This window comes from Dromiciops gliroides, chromosome 5, assembly GCF_019393635.1.
Source record: "Dromiciops gliroides isolate mDroGli1 chromosome 5, mDroGli1.pri, whole genome shotgun sequence".
In the NCBI taxonomy this organism is placed as follows: Eukaryota; Metazoa; Chordata; class Mammalia; order Microbiotheria; family Microbiotheriidae; genus Dromiciops; species Dromiciops gliroides.
Window position 1 is genome coordinate 195,364,639 of NC_057865.1, and position 21,652 is coordinate 195,386,290.

At 39.2% G+C, this 21,652-nt stretch overlaps 1 pseudogene; it reads left to right on the forward strand.

The window, feature by feature from the left end:
• Positions 1–2,275: 2,275 nt before the first annotated feature.
• Positions 2,276–19,444, forward strand: LOC122728902 (annotated as a pseudogene).
• The last annotated feature ends 2,208 nt before the right edge of the window (positions 19,445–21,652 follow it).

Here is a 21,652-nt window from a genome sequence, read left to right on the forward strand (position 1 = left end):
CAACTGTTGAATGACCTATGAGGGCCTCATTTTGATCCACCTTTGAACCTGGACTAACAAGGTACCCACCCAACATAGCCAATATAGGTCAGAGGTGAAACTTGAACTAAGGTCTTCATGATCCCAAGGTGCACTTTTTAGCCACTATGCCATGTGGTTTATTATCATTATCATGATCTATATCCCTGTCACTGGGAGTCTTCAGGTGAAGGATGGATGACTTGTTGAAAGTATTTTAGAGGGAATTTATCCCTAGGTATACATTGGACAAGATTATCTCTAAGAGCTACACCAACTCTGGTTGCTTCACCTTCTTCCATTTTGGGGCAGTGGCATGGGATAGGGGAAGTGCTTTTTAGTCTGAAACTTGGTATGTGGATCTACCTAGCAATTTTTTTTCCTTTACAGGATTTCCCATTTACCTTCACTGGGGGATGCAGAATTTCACTGTAAATCACCCTGACTGACATCCCCTTTCTTTGCTGTTGTCTCCTTCCTTCACAACATGAACATTTGGTTGGGTTTCAAGAGATTAATATTATGGAACAAGTACAATTTCACTGGTGATTTCATTTGCATAGAAATTCCCAGATGAGAAAACTCTAGAGAGAGTATCTAGAGATACAGGTTGGTACCTTCTCTGCAATTTACAGTAATAAAGCTGTCTAAAGCACTGCTAAGTGACTCTAACAGGGCCATGCAGCATGTGGTGAGAGCATTATCCTAACCCCATTCACCCATGCAATTCAGCCTAGTTTCTCCTTGAAAGGCAAGAAATCTGTGCTCATGATTTGAAAGACTCCGGGGGCTAAAGTTCAAAATATAATATTGATGTTGCTTTTCTTGATGCAGCTTCATGGTAGCCTTTGACTATTTTTGACATGGCTTCCTGGTCACTTAAGGGCATAAAAAGTCCCACCCATGTGAAGTCAGTGACCTTTAGACCATGCCCAGTCACCACACCCTTTCCCACTGACCAGGCAGATTTCCAAATGGAAATGAAGGGGAAGTCATGTCTACTCAAGCTAAGTGTTAGAATATGCTGGTTGACTGGAAGGACTTGCATGAACTGATGATGAGTGAGATGAGCAGAACCAGGAGAACATTGTACACAGTATCATCAACATTACGTGTTGAACAATTGTGATAGACTTGATTCTTCTCAGCAATACAATGGCACAAGATATTTCCAAAGGACTCATCATGGAAAATGCTCTCCAAATCTAGAAAAAAAAAGAACTGTGGAATATGGATGCAGATTGAACCCTACTATTTCTTTTCTTTTTGCGGGTTTTTCATTTTTGCTCTGATTCTTCTTTCACAGCAAGACTAATGCAGAAATATGTTTAATGTGATAGTACATATATAACCTATATCAGATTACTTGCTGTCTTGGGGAGGGGGGAGGGATGGAGAAAAATTTGAAACTAGAAATCTTATAAAAACAAATATTGAAAACTATCTCTACATGTAACTGGAAAATAATAAAATACTTTTATAATTTAAAAAAGAGAATATGTTGGTTGAGTATCCTTTCTTTGGGTGTATGGGGTGTTTAGGGAGGACTAGTACTTCTGGTGTGAGGACTTAATGAGCCCTTTTCAGGGTTGTTCATCAAGAAGACATAACATGCACAGAAGCAACACTCTGGTAAAACCATCTCAGCAGACTCCCCAACCAGGCTGAGTGTAACCAACAGGACTCAAACCCATCAGTGTGTTAGGAGGATGTTTATCCCAAGCACGTGAAGATTTTTTCCTGCAGGGATAGGCAGCTGAGAACAATTTGTTCCAGTGGCCATGAAGGCTGCTGAAGCAGGTGCTGTCCAGCACTTGGAGCTTGGTCAGATATCAAAAATACCAAGGTCATCCACAGCATCCTGGGCCATCAGCAGTCATCTTGACTTTCGTCTTGCCACTGGACTTTGATGACTGTAGAAGAGAGAGCAAGGCTGATGACTTCGTGCCTCACTTCAATCCAGTTCACAAGATTAGCTGTGTAGGCCCGGCAGTAACCCAGAGTCACTACTGAATAGGACTCTGGTGATTGGGCTAGCTGTCTGGTCAGTGTGATTGAGCTTTTCTTACGATTCTACAAAATAGAAGGGTAGGAGTCTGACATGGCAAATTGTGCCTTTGGTGAGGCCTGGGGCAGAGAGCCCAAAAAGGCCAGGAAGCTGTGGTGAATACTGAGACCTGAGGAGGCACTGAAGGACTTCTCCCTCCCTCTGCTCCCCACTCCCCTCTGCTTCGCCACCTCATAAGCCTGTGCAGTCATGTATGGCTTTTTCTCAACTTTTTTTCCTTCCCAATCTGCTTGGAATTCAGGAGATGAGGATTTTCATTTTTGGATTAGACGGACCAGAAAAAGTAGCAATTGTGCACAGATTACAAGTTGTAAAAGTTGTTACCACTATTAGCACCATTGGCTTCAATGTTGAGACTATATATATACAAAACCCTTAAATTTCAAGTTTGGAATTGAGGAAGACAGACAAATATCAGATCATAAAGGAGATGTTATTTTTTGAACACAGATGCAATCATTTATATAGTAGGCAGCTGTGACTGAGACTGAATGGGAGTTTCCAAGTCAGAGTTACTGGCCGTGTTTGAGGTTGGAGGAAATCCATTCGAGTGGTGTTTGGAAATAAGTAGACCATAGAACAAGCCATGACTTCCACAGAGATGGAAAATTCACTTGAGGGACAGAAAAGAGCAAATATCCAAAACATCAGGAACTAAAGGCACCAGCCTTGATGTTGCGATGGAATGGTTAGTGGACAAGAGCAGGCCTTATTTCTGCTGCCCTTACTGGTCTCATCAGCTATCCCTTCGGAAACAATCAAAAGAGACACATTATGGGGCAGCTAGATGGCACAGTGGATAAAGCACTGGACCTGGATTCAGGAGGACCTGAGTTCAAATCTGGTCCCAGACACTTGACACTTACTAGCCGTGTGACCCTGGGCAAGTCACTTAACCCTCATTGCCCTGCAAAAAAAAGAAAAGAAACGAAAGAATCACATTATCTATATCAAATAACAATGATAAAGTCATGGTGGCTAAAGAGCTGGCCTTGGAACCAGGAAGTCCTGACCTCAAGTTCTACTTTTGACACATACTAGCTGTGTTAGGGGCAGGCCTCACTCAGACTGATGCCCCATTAATCAATGTTGGAATTTCTGGAATGTACTGAACTAACTGAAACACTTGTAATAATATTTTTTAAGGGATACCTTACCTTCATTAGACTGACTGAAAATCTATTCTGTATCATATATTCTTTTCTTGCTTCCTTGTTCTGGGACATAACTTATTAATTAAACTGGAATTTTTAAACACATATGGTTCTTTCAAAAAAAATGCAATCTTGGGACAAATAGGTGATACTAGGAATAAACCACCAGTCAGAAAATCAGGAGGACCTGAGTTAAAATCTGGTGTCAGACACTATGTGACTCTGGGCAAGTCACTTAATCCTTATTGCCTTCAAAAAGAAATGCATTCTATCTGGAACTAAAATTTACAAAACAATTTATTGCTGAAGACTGCGGGGTAATCAGAAAAAGTATATTCATCCCTAAGCCTGGTTTAGATGAAATAAGAGAAGGAATTGAGTAGCTACTAAAATCTGAGGAAGGAAAAGCTTAAGACACTGAGGTCATTGAAAACCTTGACTAGGTGGTACAGTGGATAGAGCACTGGGCTTGGAGTCAAGAGGACCTGAGTTCAAAACTGGCCTCAGACACTAATTGTGTGACTCTGGGCAAGTCAATTAATCCTCTTTGCCCCATCTGTAAAAACCTGTTTTCTCATCTGTAAAATGAGCTCCAGTTGTTGTTGTTTGTCCTTTGTTCTTGAAGAGGACCATGCCATCAGGGTGATGTCAAGACTTAAATTGGATTTAATCAAGGGAGGTCTGTGTAAAGTCACCAACCTCACTCTCTCCTCCACAGCCATCTGGGTCCAGCAGCAAGCTATTTATCAGGACAACTGGAGATGGACTCAGACATTTGAGGCAATAGAGGTTAAGTGACTTGCCCAGGGTCACCCAGCTAGTTAGTGTCTGAAGTCAAATTAGAACTCAGGTCCTCCCACCTAGCTGCCCCAAACCACTCCAGTGTCTTTGCCAAGAAAATTTCAAATAGAGTAATGAAGAGTTGGATATGAATGAAACAATTGAATAACAACAACTAGAAATCATACCTAAAAAACTAAGATGACAAAAAAACCCCCCACAACATAGATATTTAAATTTTTTTGCAAAGATGATAGGCATACTTAAATAGGAATTTCAGAAAGTTCTTTTTTACTTTGATGGCATGGATCCAATTGGCAAAACAAAATAATTAAACATTATTTTACCTTCTATAGTAATAATGAAGGAATGCTTCTTTCACAGTATTTGACATAAAGTGTAAAAACAAAAACAAAAACATTTCAGGCACTCAGTAGATATTATCACAGTAAGAACCATAGGAGGAAAGGTGGAAACTATAAGTTATCAAGGAGTATTCATTTTTGTGGATAGGTGCCAAACACTATCATGGCAAAAGTGACTTGAGTAAACTAGGGCAGCTAGGTGGCACAGTGGATAAAGCACTAGCCTTGGATTCAGGAGGACCTAAGTTCAAATCCAGCCTCAGACACTTGACACTTACTAGCTGTGTGACATTGGAAGTCATTTAACCCTCATTGCCCTTCCCCACCCTACCCCCCCCAAAAAAAAGAAAAAAAGAAATAGAATAAGAAAGCTTCTACGCCATTAATATAATGAACAGATATCAGGGGAAGTGACTAAAACTCTGGGTTTTCTGCAAAATTAGAAAGTTGTAAGGCTGGATAGAATCAGTGATGCATGAATTATTAGTAAGGCATTTTCCCAGCTTCTCAGATGTATTCTACCTTTCTTAACATGTGGCAGCATAAATCAATTACCAAAGGATGATAAATAAGACTGAGGACCCCTCCACCTATATGCCAATAAATATGTTTATGTACTTTGTACAAAACATTCATAAATTTTATCACAAGAACAATTAACCTCTATAAATGCAGACAAGAAAATATTATGTTGTCTGAGGAGAAAAAAGAACAAAAAGACCCAAAGGTGCAAAGAAAAACAGTAATAACAGTAATTTTTGAACAACCTGTCCAAAAATGCTGTAACATTTATACTTTATTATTTCAAAGTTTTTGACCTATTGATAGCTTATTAATGCACTGTAAATATATAAGAGATACCTAAGTATAGTAAGAATGTTATTTGTTAGTCGACAAGGAAAATTGTTTTCTTTTAAAATAGTCATTAACACAATAGTGTCAAGAACAATTGAAATGAAACATTTTTTTTCTAAAATGTAGTATAAACATTAAATTATGTAGAGATCCCCTCTTTTCTATCACAAACTCTTAAGAGGGGGTAATTCTTCATCCACCCGATGCCCCATAATTTCTATTCTAGCAATCTACTCCTCTCTTTCAGTAAGAATCAGATCCTGAATAGAATTTCCTCTTGTTAATTTCTCCAGCATTTAAAGTATGGATAAAGAATAGAGTTGTGTTTATTTGAATTTCTTTTCCTATTTGGAAGTCTTATATATATCTTCTTTGTATATTGTTGTTTGTATGCTATCTCTCCTATTAATTTGTGAGCTCTTTGAGAGCAGGGAATGTCTTTTACTTTTTTTTGTATCCATAGTGTTTGGCATAATGAGTGGCATACAGTAGGTGCTTATTAAATGTTTATACACAGGGGCAGCTAGGTGGTGCAGTGGATAGAGCACTGGCCCTGGATTCAGGAGGACCTGAGTTCAAATCTGGCCTCAGACACTTGACACTTACTAGCTGTGTGACCCTGGGCAAGTCACTTAACCCCAATTGCCTCACTAAAAAAAAAAGTTTATACACACACACACAGAGTCAGCTAGGTGATACAATGGAGAGACTGGAGTTAGGAAGACCTGAGTTCAAATCTGGATTCAAACATTTACTAGTGATATGACCGTGGGCAAGCCCTTAACCCTCTTTGCCTCAGTTTCCTCATATGTAAAATTAGCTGGAGAAGGAAATGGCAAACCACTCCAGTATTTTTGCCAAGAAAACCCCAAATGGAGTCATAGAGAGTTGTACACAACTGAAATGACTGAACAACAAATTATATATGTTTATATAATATAATATGTGATCCATACATAATATATATTTAGATATAATATATGGTCATGCAAAACAAATTCCCATATTAGCCATGTCACCTTCCACCCCCCAAAAAAGAAAAGAAAATATGCTTTGATCTACACTTTGAGTCAATCACTTTTCTATCTGGAGGTGGATAGCATGTTTCACCATGAGTTCTTTGGAATTGTGATTGGTTATCATGTTGAATAGAGTTCCTAAGTGTTTTAAAGTTGTTTGTCTTTATGATATTGTTGTTAATGGTTCTCCTCATTCTTCTCACTTCATTTTGTATCAATTCATTTGAATCTTCCCAGGTTTCTCTGAGACTTTCCCCTTCATTATTTCTTACAGTACAATAGGATTCAATCACACTCAACATTCTCCAATTGATGGGCATCCATCCCCTCAGGTCCCAATTCTCTGCTACCACAGAAGGAGCTGCTATAAATATTTTTGTATCTATAAGTCCTTTTTTCTTTTTTCTTTGCTCTCTTTTGGGTATAGACCAAACAGTAGTGTTGCTAGGTCAAAGTGTACGTACAGTTCAATAGCTTTTTGTACATGATTCCAAATTACTTTCCAGAATGATTGGACCAGTTCATGCTGTAACATTTCACAGTTATTGCTCACTTTATTTCTCCATCCTCTTTGATGGTGGTTATCTTGGGGGCTAGACCTCAAAGCCATCTTAACTTTATCCCATGCTGGGGAAGAATTCACATTTTACATGCCTTGGTTTCTGTCCCAAGTGACTTCTAGGGGAACAGAACTGACCCCAAGTGGATACTGGTCTTTTTCCTTTAGGCTTAGTGGAGCACCACACATGTAAGCATCTTTCCCTAGTTCTCTCTGTTTCTCATTTCTCTGTCTGAACTCTTTTGAAGCATAGTCTCAGCCAGAGTAAGCTTCTTGTTTTTTGTTTTCCATGTCACAAGGAGAGAAGTGGGCAAAGTTCTATTCCAAGCACCTTGTTTGGTTGTGCTACCCTGTTAGAGCGTGCTGGATGAGGGGTAGGAGAGAAGATGCTGTTCAATGTTCAGGGTGAGGGATTATTCTTCTTTGCTGTTAGTTCTTTAGAGTTTTTATCTTGTTAGGTTCATGGTGTCTTAGATTGTGGAGACAGTTGAAATTGTTTTAGTTCTTGCAAACAATTTCTATCTAAGAGGTCTAAGAGTTTGCGAGGATTGTAGAAAGTGTCTAATCCTCCATTTTGCTGGTCATATGACTGGGAGGTCTTGTGAAGTGTTATCACTTTCCTATGGTGATACTCTGTGCTTGAGTGGATATGTGTCATACACACATGTGTATGATATATGTAATATTCTCATAATATTTAGCTCTTTTTAAGCATAGGAGTAAAATAAGGACCTCTCAGGTCCACGTGGTTCACTCCTCTGCTGTTTCGGAGAGTTGTATCAGATAAAAAGGTAGGATCACAATTACAATCACTTCGAAGGCAGAAGTTGGGCTCTATACCTTACTGTATATTTCTATCTATTTCTAGTTAACTCCTTTGTGGTGGAGAAAAAAAAAACGGTTATCAGAAATCTTTGGGTAAAGAGGCAACATAATCACAATATTTATAGATATGCTTCAGGAGGGTAAATTGGAGAAAGAGCAGACTGTTTTCTGGAACTTCCTTCATGTCTTGAGGAGGTCAGTACAACTGGTAGAATCAGTCATGACTTCTGCCCCAAGATATCTGTTTCAAGTGTGTCTCTTGTAAACAACATATTGTTGGATTCTGGTTTCTAATCAATTCTGCTAACCACTTCCATTTTATGATAGGTAAGCTCATCCCATTCATATTCACAGTTTTACTAAGTGTATATTTTCCTCTATCCCCTTATCTTCTCTCTCTCTCTCTCTCTCTCTCTCTCTCTCTCTCTCTCTCTCTCTCTCTCTCTCTCATACTCTCCTGTCCCTCCTCAAAAGTCTATTTTGCTTCTAACCACTACCTCCCTTAACCAATCCTTCCTTTACCATATCCCCCTTTCTCCTTTTTCCCTTTCTCTCCTATTTCCCTATTGGGTAAGTTATATTTCTACAAGAGAGAGAGAGAGAGAGAGAGAGAGAGTTTATACACACACATACATACATATATGTGTGCATATGTGTGTGTATTCTTCCTTCTTTGAACTAATTCGGGTGATAGTGGAGTTCAAGCATTGCTTGCCACCACCACCACTCCCATTTCAACCCTCCATTATAAAAGCTCTTCCTTGCTCTCTTTTAACTGAGAAACATTTCCTCCTTTCTACCTCTCCCTTCCTCCTTCTCCCAGTGCATCCCTCTTTCTCACCTTCATTTTTTTTTGGGGGGGGGAGATCATTCCAATATAACTGACTCACACTCATGCTCTCTATCTATATAAATTCCTTTAAATTGCCCTAATAATAGTGAAGTTCTTAGGAGTTACATGTATCATCTTCTCATATAGGAATGTAAATAGTTTAAATTTATTGAATCCCTTATGACTACTCTTTCATGTTTACTTTTTTATGCTTCTCTTGAGTTTTATGTCTGACTGACAAATTTTCTCTTCAGCTTTTCATCAGGAAGGCTTGGAAGTCCAGAAATATGAGCAGCTAGGTGGTGCAATGGATAGAATGCCAAACTGGAATCAGGAAAACTTACTAGCTGTGTGACTATGGGCAAGTCACTTAACCCTGTTTGCCTCAGTTTCCTCATTTGTAAAATGAACCAGAGAAGGAAATGGCAAACTTTTCCAGTATCCTTGCCAAGAAAACCCAAAATGGGGCCATGAAGAGTCAGACATGACTGAAAACAACTGAACAACAACCATAAATATGATCCAGGTCTTTCCTTTAACTACCTAGCACCTATTCTTCCTCCTGACTCTCAAGGAGTCTTTAATCACCATCTGGCTTTGAAGTTACCCTTCCTGATCTTTCTCCTCTTTCTCCTCCTCCTAATCCTCCTCCTCTTCCTTCCTACTTCCTTCTCCTTTTCATCTTCCTCTTGCTTCTCTTCCTTTTCCTTTTCTGCCTCTTTTCTTCCTCCTCCTCTTTCTCTTCCCTTTATTTGTGTATTTACCTAAGGTCTTGCCCTTAGATTTTCTGAATGGACTCACACACTCTTCCCTTCTCCTGATAGCCAATTGCTTTGTGTCCTGAAGTGATTTCTAGTCTGAGCAGAAGCTTTATTTATATCCTTCCTTATGAACCCACCCCTATTTTCCCTCAGTTCTACTCCAACCCCTACCAAAAAAAGAGTAAAGTACATAGGAAGCTACTCTTAGAGCACTTGTACTTTCCCCCTTGGCAGAGCTGACAGGCCATTCATTTGGGTAGAGTGCTTTTTGCCTCAATTGTAATAAAAAATTTTAATTATTCATCAGTACAGTAGCTGTTAGACAAATGTCTGATTAATATTCATCCATGGTTAAGTAACCTTTTGCTTCTTATTGGAACCATCACAAACACAGTCTTTCCTAAGGGGAAAAAACATACAACAAAAAGCTGGCATCAGGCATAGATCTAGGATTTTTAACATTAAAAATGAAAGAAAAGAAGGCATTTTTCTTCCTCCCTCCCTCCCAGACCCTGAGCTATCTTCCTCCTCCATCTCAGAAGTAGGGAAGAGCCTTGAGTCCCAAATGCCTCGTTAGAGCAGCGGGCCACGCAGCTCTGGGCTATTTCAGATGGCTGCCTTGGTTTACCTGGCCCATGATTTCTTCAGGATGACAGCTTCAATGGGCCCATTGCCAGAGAGAGGCTGTATTGGAAATGATTACTATGGATCATTAGCTCTAGACTAGATGTTCTTTGTAGTTTCTCTTCTGAAATCTAGGTCCTACTCCTCTTCCTAAGAATTAGTCAGGACCTAGTTCACTGGGAGGACGATGCTGGTATAATTAACTCATTTGTCAATAGGAACCAAGTACCTATTGACTATATGAGTGAGAGTCCTTTGAGCTCTCTGTAAGGTTAAATAAAATCTTTCTTATAGTCAATATTTTGCTAGCTTCCATGTATGTGAGATATGAGTTTCCACAGAGCAAAATGAGCTATTACAGATTTGTGAGAGATGCCTCAGAGTCTGAGCTTGGTCTCTGTGAGTCCAGTTTCACTTATAGGTCATGGATTACATTTTGGAGCTAATCTTGTGTGATGTTTTTAAATTTAATTTTCTTTTTGGATCTGGGTTACATTCAATAATAACAGTGATGGCTCAAGTGGCTCAAGATGGGCCTTTCAAAATTGTATCTGGTGGGGCAGCTAGATGGCGCAGTGGTTAAAGCACCGGCCCTGGATTCAGGAGTACCTGAGTTCAAATCCGGCCTCAGACACCTGACACTTACTAGCTGTGTGACCCTGGGCAAGTCACTTAACCCCCATTGCCTGCCAAAAAAAAAAATTGTATCTGGTGTGTATAAGGCTTGGTCCCTATGGACAAATCAGCATTGTCCTCCCAGTGAACTAGGCCATGACTAATTCTGAGAAAGATTAGGCCCTAGCTTGCAGTAGAGAAATCACAAAGTACATGTAATTAAGTGCTGACTATCCATGGCATCAGGGCAACTAGGTGGCAGAGTGGATAGAGTTCCAGACCTAGAGTTTGGAAGACTCATCTTCCTGAGTTAAAATCTGGCCTCAGACACTTACTAGATAAGTGATCCTGGGCAAGTCACTTAACTTGATTATCTCAGTTTCCTCATCTGTAAAATGAGCTAAGAAGGAAATGGCAAACCACTCTAGTATCTTTACCAAGAAAACCTCAAATGAGGTCTGAAGAGTCTGAAACAACTGAACAACAACAATATTCAGAGCACCATTTGAAATACAGCCTCTCAGGGCAGCTAGGTGGCACAGTGGATAGAGCACCAGCCCTGGAGTCTGGAGGACCTGAGTTCAAATCTGACCTCAGACATTTGACAATTACTAGCTGTGTGACCCTGGGCAAGTCACTTAACCCCAATTGCCTCACCAAAAAAAGAAGAAGAAGAAGAAGAAAGAAAAGAAAAAGAAATGTAGCCTCTCTTGGGCAAAGAGCCCCTTACATCTGTCATCTAGCAGTAATTATGTGCCAAGTAAACCAAGGAAGCTATGTTTCCCCTTCCTTTTCCTGAGGACCTCAGTAATGCCAGACAGAGTATTCGAAGGCAGCTTGTTAGTGGGAAGCTAGGGGCACAGTAGATAGAGTGCCAGGTTTAGAGTTAGGAAGACTCATCTTCCTGAGTTCAAATCTGGCCTCAGATATTCCTGGGCAAATCACTTAACCCGTTTGCTTCATTTTTCTCCTATGTAAGGAAATGGCAAATCACCCCAGTTTCTTTGTCAAGAAAACTCTAAGTGGGAGTCACAGAGCATCAAACATGACTGAAATGACTGAACAACAAAAGCATGCTAATGGAAAAAGAACTGGATTTATAGTCACGGCTGAATTTCATCTCTGCTATTTATTAGCTGTTTGACCTTGGACAAGTCATTTAACCACTTGGACCTTGGTTTTTTCACCTGTAAAATGAAGGAGTTAAACTAGATGATCTGTAAGTTTCCTTTCAGCTGTAAATCCTTATACCCAATGAACTTTCCCTTATCTCTTGTCTTTCTTCACTCCAAATTCCCTTCAATATTATTTTGTGTATATCTTTGTTTTTTGGTGGTTGTTTTTTTTTTGGTGAGACAATTGGGGTTAAGTGACTTGCCCAGGGTCACACAGCTAGTAAGTGTTAAGTGTCTGAGGCCGGAATTGAATTCAGGTCCTTCTGACTCCAGGGCCGGTGCTCTATCCACTGCACCACCTAGCTGCCCCCATATGTCTTTGTTTTTTAAATATGATTCTTGTAAGCAACATATTGTAGAGTTTAGTTCTCTTATCCAGTGCCTTACTCTTTTTCATTTTATTGGATCATTTAATCTATTCACATTTAAAGTGATAATAGAGTCAGAACATGGGTTCAATGTCACAATTAATAATAATAATCAATCTTCTCAAGAGGGCCAACAACAATAGCAGAATGATCTTGCCATGTAATTGAATATGTGGGTTTACAAAATCACAGAATCCTAAAGATGAAAGAGAGTTCAGGGGGCAGCTAGGTGGCACAGTAGATAAAGCACTGGCCCTGGATTCAGGAGGACCTGAGTTCAAATCCAGTCTCAGACACTTGACACTTACTAGCTGTGTGACCCTGGGCAAGTCACTTAACCCTCATTGCCCTGCAAAAGAAAGAAAGAAAGAAAGAAAGAAAGAAAGAAAGAAAGAAAGAAAGAAAGAAAGAAAGAAAGAAAGAAAGAAAGAAGGAAAGAAAGAAAGAAAGAAAGAGATTTCAGAAGACATTCAGCCTAACATATATCTTAAGCATGATTTCCTTCTACAACGTATTAAATGATCATCCTCTATCTGGAGGCCTCTAGTTGTAGGGAACTCATTATTACTAAAGCAGTCAATTCTACCTTTGGACACTCTCATTGTTAAGTTTTATTTTCTCATATTGAACTAAAGTTGTTGTTGTTGTTGTTCAGTCATTTCAGTGTCCAACTCTTTGTGAACTTATTTGGGGTTTTCTTGGCAAAGATACTGGAGTGGTTTGCCATTTCCTTCTCCACCTAATTTTATAGTTGAGGAAACTGAGGCAAACAAGGTTAGGTGACTTTCTCAGGGTCACACAGGCAGTAAGTGTCTGAGGTCGGATTTGAACTCAGCAAGATGAGTCTTCCTGATTCTAGCCCCTGTGCTCTATCCACTGTATCACCTAGTTGCTCTGAATCAAATTTTACATCCTTAGTGATTCCACCCATTGGTTCTAGTTCTGTCCTCTGGGACCAGACAAAATAAATTCACAGCCTCTTCCACCTTTTAAATATCTGAACTATTGTGTAACCCCAATTCTCTTCTCCATGTAAACACTCTGAATTAATTCAAATGATACTAGTATGGCACTGTTTCAAGTCTTCCCTCCCCATGTTCCTCAGAATATGCTCTAATTTGCCAATATCCTTTCTAAAATGTATTCCATAGAATTAGATTCAAACAGAGCAAAGCACAGTGGAACTATCATGTCACCTTTTGGGAATACTCTACTTCTCCTGTAGTTAATGCCAAAGATTGCAATAGCTTATTTATTGTCAAGCCACACTATTGATGCATACTGAGCTTGTGGTGCACCAAAACCAAGGGTGTTCTGCAGTCAGTTTGAACTACTTCATGAGAGCCAACTGTTACATTTTCAGCATAAGCATTTATACCTAAGAAATCAGCAAGCTACAAATTGTTTATTGATTTATTGTTTTGTTGATTGTTTAACCTGATAACTTAATAATTAATTGTTGCTTGTTTAGACTTAATAACACAGTGGAGAAAATGGCAATAATACAAATTAAACTTAAAATTATGTCCTGAATACATTTCTCCCCCAGAGAGCCAGTTGTTAAACATTTACCAGCATACCTCTGACTAAAGTCATTCTATTAAAACCTTTCTTATAGGAACTATTTCTATCCATACCCCACGCACCTTTCTTCAGTTTCCTTGCCTCATTAATTTGATGACTTCTGTGATCATTCAGGAAGCCATATTTCCCTAACCTCAGGCTAAACCATGGATTGGGGTGGGAAATGGAGAAGATTTTCTGGGGAGAGGATGACCAAATTCTTATTCATGTTCAATTCAGGGTTACAGAAAGAAAAAAAAAGTGAATTACTGCTCTAGGTCTTAAATTTTATATATTTCATTATTATGACTCATTTTTCCTAATTTTTCCAATTTTCAGTTTTGTGACAGGCTAATATAAATAGAACGAATTTGAAGATTTGGGCACTAATTCTTTTTTTTCAGCATAGTGTTTATTATTTTTTTTAATGCAACAAATATTTATTTTATTTTTTCCAGTTATATGTAAGGGTAGTTTTCTTTTCTTTTCTTTTCTTTTTTGCTGGGCAATGGGGGTTAAGTGACTTGCCCAGGGTCACACAGCTAGTAAGTGTCAAGTGTCTGAGGCCGGATTTGAACTCAGGTCCCCCTGAATCCAGGGCCGGTGCTCTATCCATTGCGCCATCTAGCTGCCCCCTTAAGGGTAGTTTTCAACATTCATTTTCATAAGATGTAGAGTTCCGAAATTTTCTCCCTCCCTCCCTTTCCTCCCCCCTCCACAAGACAGCAACCAATCTGATATAGGTTATATATGTACAATCCACAAGTACTCTTTTTATCAGTTCTTTCTATGGGAGTACTTCCTCATTAGTCCCTTGGGATTGTCTTGGATCATTGTATTGCTGAGAGTAGTTCAGTCATTCACAATTGCTCATAGAACAATATTACTGTCACTATGCACAATGTCCTTCCAGTTCTGCTCACTTCACTATGCATCAGTTCATATAAGTCTTTCCAGGTTTTTCTGGTATCATCCTGTTTGTCATTTCCTCTAACACAATACCATTCCACTACAATCATTTACCGCAGCTTCTTCAGTCATTACTCAATTGATGGACATTCCCTTGATTCCCAATTCTTAGCCACCACAAAGAGTTGCTATAAATATTTTTTGTACAATTTTTCCCCTTTTCTCTTTTTCATGATTATTATTGTTAACTGTTTCCCTCCATCGTATTCCCTTCCCCATGATATTTATTCTATTATCTATCTTCTTTCGCCCTATCCCTCTTCAAAAGGGATTTGCTTCTGTCTGTCCCCTCCCCCAATCTGCGCTCCCTTCTTTTGCTCCTCTCTCTTTATTCCCTTCCCCTCCTTTTTCCTGCAGCGTTAGATAGATTACTCCACCCAATTGAGTGTTGGGCACTAATTCTTACTCTCAGTTGCTTTAGGATCCTAGGCAAGTCATTTTAATCTTAAAAAAAAAAACCCACACAACCAAACCCATTTGTTAAGTGCCTTTGTTGGGATATTATAGAAACATAGAATAAAACTGGCACTCTGCCCTCTGGGAATTTAGTAGAGGAATACCATACATACGCTCATAAATATGTAAGGTAATAATGGAGAAGGGAGCATGAGGAGAGGATCAGCAAAAGTTTTTCAGGAAAAAGTGAGAAAAGAATAATTTCAGGTTGGGAGTAGGAGAGGATTGTTTAGGGATCAGGAAATTCCCTTCCTTTGCCTTCTTTTGCCTTTTTTTTTATCCATTCCTTTCCCTTTCCTTCCCTTCCTTTCATTTGCCTTTTCCTTCTTTCCTTCCTTCCTTCCTTCCTCCCTTCCTTCCTTCCTTCCTTCCTTCCTTCCTTCCTTCCTTCCTTCCTTCCTTCCTTCCTTCCTTATTTCTTTTTTTCTTCCTTTCTTTCTTTTTGTGGGGCAATCAGGGTTAAGTGACATGCCCAGGGTCACACAGCTAGTAAGTGTTAAGTGTCTGAGGTCTGATTTAAACTCAGGTTCTCCTGAATCCAGGGCCGGTGCTTTATCCACTGAGCCACCTAGCTGCCCCCTCATTTGCCTTCTCTTCCCTTTCCTGTGCCTTCCCCTCCCTGTGCTTTGCCTTGCATTGCTTTCCTTTCTCATCCTTACTTCCCCACCCTCACATAGTTTTCATGGTCAGTTAATTGACTGAGTCTTGTCAGTTCTACCTCCTCAATATCTTTTTAATCCATCTCTTTCTCTCTACTCATTCCACAACCACTTCCTCATCATCTCGTGCCTAGATATTGCAATAGCCTTCTAAACAAACTTCTTCCCTCCAGTCTCCCCTCCCACCACTGAATCATTTCTCCATGAAGTTGCCAAATTAATTTTTTTCAAGGATAGATCTGACCTTGTCAGAATTGCTGAACAACAATGAAGGCGCATTTTTATTTAGATAATATGAATTTGAGAGGCATTGTGGTATAGTGGATAGATGGAGAGTCTTGGAGTCAGGAAGACCTTGATTGAAGTCTAGACTCTACCGCATACTAGCTTTGTGACAATGGACGAGTCACTCCATGCCCCAGGCAACTCTAAAATTATACAATTATAGATGAATATAGATCTGTATCATTGGAGGGCATTTCCACATTACTGAGCTCTCAACATCAGTGATATCATGAATTTATTACCTATTCAGGTGCCATTTTGACCTAGTTCTCTCACTGTAGTTTATTGCCCTTATTTTTTTTCCTTAGTCTGCAGCTAAGAATACAATATGTAGTTTAGCTGGTTATTAAGGTAAAAGATGAAGACATAAGATATATGCCACTTCACAGTCCAAAGGAGAATACTGTCTAAATACAAGTGTTCTGTCATTGAGGGAGTTTGTTTCCTGAAATTTACATGAAGGAACAATGATTATTTGAAGCACAACTGAAAATATTGGACTAATCTTGCGGATGTGGATTTTGAAAAAGGCTGTTCAGTAAGCTGAAGCCTTCCTAGAAGGAATTCCATAGATAACAAAGTCAGAGTACCTTCAAAGTGGAAGGAACATACTAAATTAAGTCCCCTGAGAACAATCATGATTGACCTGGCAAGTCATAATTTGACAACATGAAAATAGAAGAACTGTTTTCTCTAATCTTGGAACTTCAGGCTCCTCATTTGTAAAACAGGCAAGCCACTTAACCTCGCCTAACTGGAGGTCTCTTGTCTGTAAGATGGGCATAGTAATTTTTGCAACATCCACCCCAGGGTTGTCTTTCTCTTGAGCTTCAGGCTTACATCACCATCTACCTTTTTTGACATTTCCAGCTAGATGTTTCAAACACATTTAAAATTCAACACATCAAAAACGAGACTAATTATCTTACTCCTCAAAACTATACTTATTCCTAATGTCTCTATTTCTGTGGAGGCCTCCAACATCCCTCCAGTTACCCAGGTTCACAACTTCAGACTCTTCCTCAACTCATCACCCATCTTCAGTCTCCATGGTCAATCAATAGCTGAGTCTTATCAATTCGTTCTCTTATCTCCACTCACATGACTCCACATGAGTTCAGGTTCTTAACATTTCTCACCTAAAGTACTCTAATAGTCTCTCCTCTCCCTAATTCATCTTCCACATAACGGGCAAAGTGACACTCCTAAAGCATAGGTCTGACTATATAATTTCTCTGCTCCAATAACTCCAGTGTCTCCTTGTTGCCTCTAGGCTCAAACATCCCTCTGTGTTTGGCCTTTACAATCTGGTTAAGGCTTATTATTCCAGACTGGAAGCTTATTATTCCAGACTGGAAGCACAGCACTCCCCCTCACGTCCTCTGATCTCTGGGTCAACTTCTTATACCTTTGTATATGACATTTCATATCCTATCTCAATGACTTTGCACAAGTTGTCACTCATATGAGGAATTCACTCACTCTGTACATCTACATCTGATAATCCCAAGTCTCTTTCAAAGCTCAGCTCATGTCACCTCTATATGAGGGTTTTCCTTATGTGTCCCTTTTTCTAGTTGTTAATCTACCCTCCCACCTCACTGAAATTACCCTATATTTACTTTGTATATATGCAACCCTAGTTTCAAAGGGGAAGAGATGTGTGCATGCTACTGCTTAGATATGATTCTGGACTGGTAGAGAGAATTATGATATAACCTTGCATGGCTGTGAAGGGTGAAGTTGTATAAGAGCTTTGAAGAAGAATCATATTTTTTCATTTCTGACTACACTAGGTTCAGACTCTCTTTGGGACCAACTCCAAGGAGGAGAAAGAGACTCTTTTGCGGACATGTAAGGGGAAGCTGACTTCTCAATATATCCCTGATTTCCAGTTTGCTTCTGTAAAAGACTTGGGAAATTTTCCCTTGGGTGAAATTAGGGTCGTTCTCTTGGTTGGGCAAGATTACATCTCTTTCCCATCTAAAGAGCTTATTCTCTTGTATATTTTCTAGTGTATTTTATTTTGTAAAACTCTAATTTCTATTTGTGATCTGTCTGGAGATATGGGTTTACTTACTATGCACTAATTATGATGGTCTTTTGAGTAACTACAATTTGGTGGGAAGGTATCAAGGCTTCAGGTGTAAGCTTGAATTCATTCCCTTTAAAGGATGGAAATCAGGAAAGCTAGGAGCTTTGTTGTTTTTGAACATTAAAAAAACCATGCTCACAGATCAATGATATTTATGGGGGTAGATATAATTCTGGGCCCCTACACCTTTCTGTCAGAGGAGAACTGAGTGATCAAAGTCTTCCTTGGAGAGGGGTAGATAAGATAGAGAGCTATCCATGCCTCCCCACCAGCCGCATTTAGACAGAAGCCTGTCACATAGGCAGCACATATATTATTTTTAAAAATCAATAAACATTTATTAAGTACCTACTATGTGCTAGGCACTATGCTACCTAACATTACATATATATATGTATATAGTATATAATATATAGTATATAATATATATATTTGTATATATTATTTTTTAATCAATAAACATTTATTAAGCACCTACTATGTGCCAGGCACTGTGCTACCTAGATATATGCCATAGCCCCCATTATAATTTGTTTGCTGCTTGGAAACAAGGAATGTTTTACTTTTGTCTTTTTAGTCCCAGCTCCTAACAGTACCTAGGACATAGGAGGCTCATAATAAACACTTGTTGATTGATGATTGATTGATTGATAGATTTAAGGATCAAATAAAATAGTGTATGTAAGGTGCCCTATAAATGTGAATTATTACTACAAGAGGGAGGACTCTCCAATTATTGTAAGAATTTGAGCTGGTTTCCTTTTACATGATACTGAGTTGGGAGGATATTTTTGTCCCCTTAATCTAAGGTCTATCTTTCTGAGCTTGCTTCAATGTCAAATGCTATTAAATAAATCTCTCCAAAGGATATAACCGTCTGGTTCCAGGATATTGGTTTGATGTAAGCATGTAGACTCTAAAACCTCACTGCTCTTTTATTCCCCTCCGCCCCCAAATGCTCCACTTCCACCTTCCTCTCCGATGCATCATATGAACATTTGGTCAGTGGCAATAAATTCTGCCAAGGTGAAAATGAAGAAGCCATTTCCTTCAAATCTCTCTCCCTCACCAGCTGCTAGGACTACGGATGGAGAGCAAGAGAGATGCTACCTTCCGGTTCATTTCATCCATCTGTCACCTCTGGAACTGCTTGATCAACACTAACAAGAGTCAAGTATGCTGCAAGCATGGGAAATGTCCCTGTCCCTATCTGGAGAGCTGCCACCTCTCTGACCGGCTGGCCCACTCCTCAGAAGGCTGCTTGCTGCCTTTTCCCATTTTTCTCACCCCTACAACCTACCTGGCTTCTGCTAGGCTATCCTGGACCTGGAAACTAATTATCAGTAGACAGGTAACACCAGGAAAGCATGTTTGTGAGGAAGCCATTGTGGAGCAATAGCATCTGTGTGTTCTTAGAGGAACAGCTGTCAGTTTTACTCAAAATCTGAGGGGCCAAACTGGGCTGAGAGGGATGAGATTTCAGTGAAGGTGGTTACTGGCCTATAGATTTTTATGAAGGGTTTCTTTCCCCCTCTCTAACCTTCACTGTTCCTAACCTTCCTGACCCCCAAATTATTTTTATTTTATATTGTAACACTTGATTATAAATTCCCTCTCTCAAAGAAGATCTACAACTCAAGGTCTTAGAAAGTTTCCTGGGGCACTGAGAGTTAAGAGATTTGTCCAGGGTCATTTAGTTAGTATGAGTTGGAGGAAGGATTCAAACTTATCTTCTGATTCTGTGTCCAGCTCTATATTCAACTAGTGGTCCCTTTCAGTTTAGTCCTTGGTTATATTTCGTTTTGCATTATCCTTTAACTTGTTTCACATATATAAACCTTGTGGCCCAATGGATAGGGTGCTGAGCCTGGAGTCAGAAAGACCTGAGTTCAAATCCGCCCTAAAACACTCACTGGCTGTGTGACCTGGGGCTAATCACTTAACCCTGTTAACAGTCAGTTTCCTCATCTATAAAATGAGCTAGAGAAGGCAATAGCAAACCACTCTAGTATCTTTGCCAAGAAAACCCGAAATGCAGTCATGAAGAGTCAAACATGAGTGAAATAACTGAACAACAACAGCAAAGCCCTTCTCACTATATATTCTTTCTTTCAGACATTGTATACATTATTTTTGTTGATGGGAAAGGCAGTGTGGCATGGGGAGGGGATGGTAGATATTTAGTCTTGAAGCTAGGGAGACCTGGGTTCAAGTCTTTCCTTTGACATATACTGGTTATGTGACCTTGGACAAGTAATTTAATCTCTCACTGCCTCAGGAAACTTACTAAGACTCTAAGATTCTAATCTGTCCTGGTAGAGGGCAATATATGATACAATATATGATGCTCTAGGCAATTCTAAAACTATCAATTGCAGAGGAAGTGCTGCTCTACACTGGCAGAGGAAATTTCCTCACCTGGGAATTCTCAATAGCAATACAACCTTAAGTCCAGTCCCCATCCTTACCTCTGGCAGCTATCTCTATCACCTTAATGCTGATGGCACCCAAATAGACATCTTTATTCCTGAATGTCTCTTGAATTATAATCATATATCTTCAATTTCATGCTGGATGTCTCACCTGAATGTACCAGCATCACCTTGAATTCCAAATTGAGATTTGCCATTTTTAAAGGTATCATTCTGCCAGTGACCTAGACTCAAACTTTTGATTCCTTTTTCTCTCTCTCCATATCTCCATCTTCTCTCTTTCTCCACTCCCTCTCCATCTTCTCTATCTCAATGCCCATATTTAGCCAGTCAATTACCAAATCCTAATGATTTTCCTTTGCATAGATAGCTTCTTTTCCCCCTTTGCTACTATGTATGTTTAGGATCTCTTTCTCTCAAACATGACCTGTTAAGAGAGGCTACTAAATGGTCTCTATGACTCCAAAATTACCCCCTGGCAGACCATCCTAAACATCTGAAGCAGTATGATCAGACTTGGTCCCTTTCCCAAAATGTAAATAGACATAGCCAAAGAGAGATGCAAGTAAATTCAGAGAAGTTATAAGTAAGCACTTAAGGAATTGGAGTAACCTCTGTACATCCTTGTCTGGCTTCTAAATGGTATATTTTAAAGTGGCTAGGGGTTTTGTAACCTTAGTTAAATGCATTTGTAATGGGTGCCTTTTGTTTACCCCTTATTATAAAATAGGATAAGCCCAAATTTTTATGGTCAATTGTATTTTTAGTAAGGCTAGCAACCTTCTAATTGGACTTGATGTATGCAAAGGTATTTCTTAAATCAGAGAATGCAATAGCAAAAATAGACAACTAAAAGAGACAAGCAAGGGAACCACATTTTGTTAAAATGTAACATTGGTAACAAAACTAACAATGTATTGATTTCAAAACTTAACATATGGGCATCAAATGGCATAGCATCTAAATATTTAGAAGGAAAAAACTAATTATAAAGAGACAGAGTAAAACCATAGGGAGACCTCATGTACCCTTTTCGGCCCTTCATAAACTTAACAAAAAAGCAATAGTTAATGACAGGAGAAGGATATCAGAAAAATTAAGCATGATAAGCCTTTGGTGCTTATTTAATGAGAATAGAATAAAATATACATATTTCTTAGGTGTACATGGCAGCT